This window comes from Halyomorpha halys, unplaced genomic scaffold (genome assembly GCF_000696795.3).
Source record: "Halyomorpha halys isolate HHAL.00 unplaced genomic scaffold, Hhal_1.1 Scaffold161.1, whole genome shotgun sequence".
In the NCBI taxonomy this organism is placed as follows: Eukaryota; Metazoa; Arthropoda; class Insecta; order Hemiptera; family Pentatomidae; genus Halyomorpha; species Halyomorpha halys.
This window is the reverse complement of record NW_027105190.1, coordinates 354594-355087: the sequence shown is the minus strand read 5'-3', so window position 1 is coordinate 355087 and position 494 is coordinate 354594.

The following is a 494-nucleotide window of genomic DNA, read 5'->3' as shown; positions in this document are numbered from 1 at the left end:
ATTTAGGCAGCATAGATGAATAAAGTATTTCTCTCTCTCTCTCTCTCTCTCTCTCTACATAGTAAGGCTACCACGGAGGGCGGGAGTGGAGGTTTTCATGCCGTTTTTCAATTTTAAGCGCTTTTTAAATATTTCTCGATTTAACTTTCTTAAAGTTTCCTCTTCCCGTTTTAAGCTAATATTTCAAAAGTGATATAGGACCGTCACTCCCCGGGGGTCTTGGCGGGGTGGGTCCGGCGAGGAAGAATTGCCTTTTCTTTTTTGTGTTATGATCTCCTCTTGTGAGATTGTGACATGTCGTACATCGACCAACCTACTCACTATTATTGTCTGTTTGAAAAGTCAGATAAGTAAGGCTACCATGGAGGGCGGGAGTGGAAGGTTTTACCTGTTTTTCTATTTCAGGAGCTTTTTAAATATTGCTCGATTAAACTATCTTAAAGTCTCCTCTTCCAGTTTTAAATTAATATTGCAAAAGTTATATAGCCCCGTCA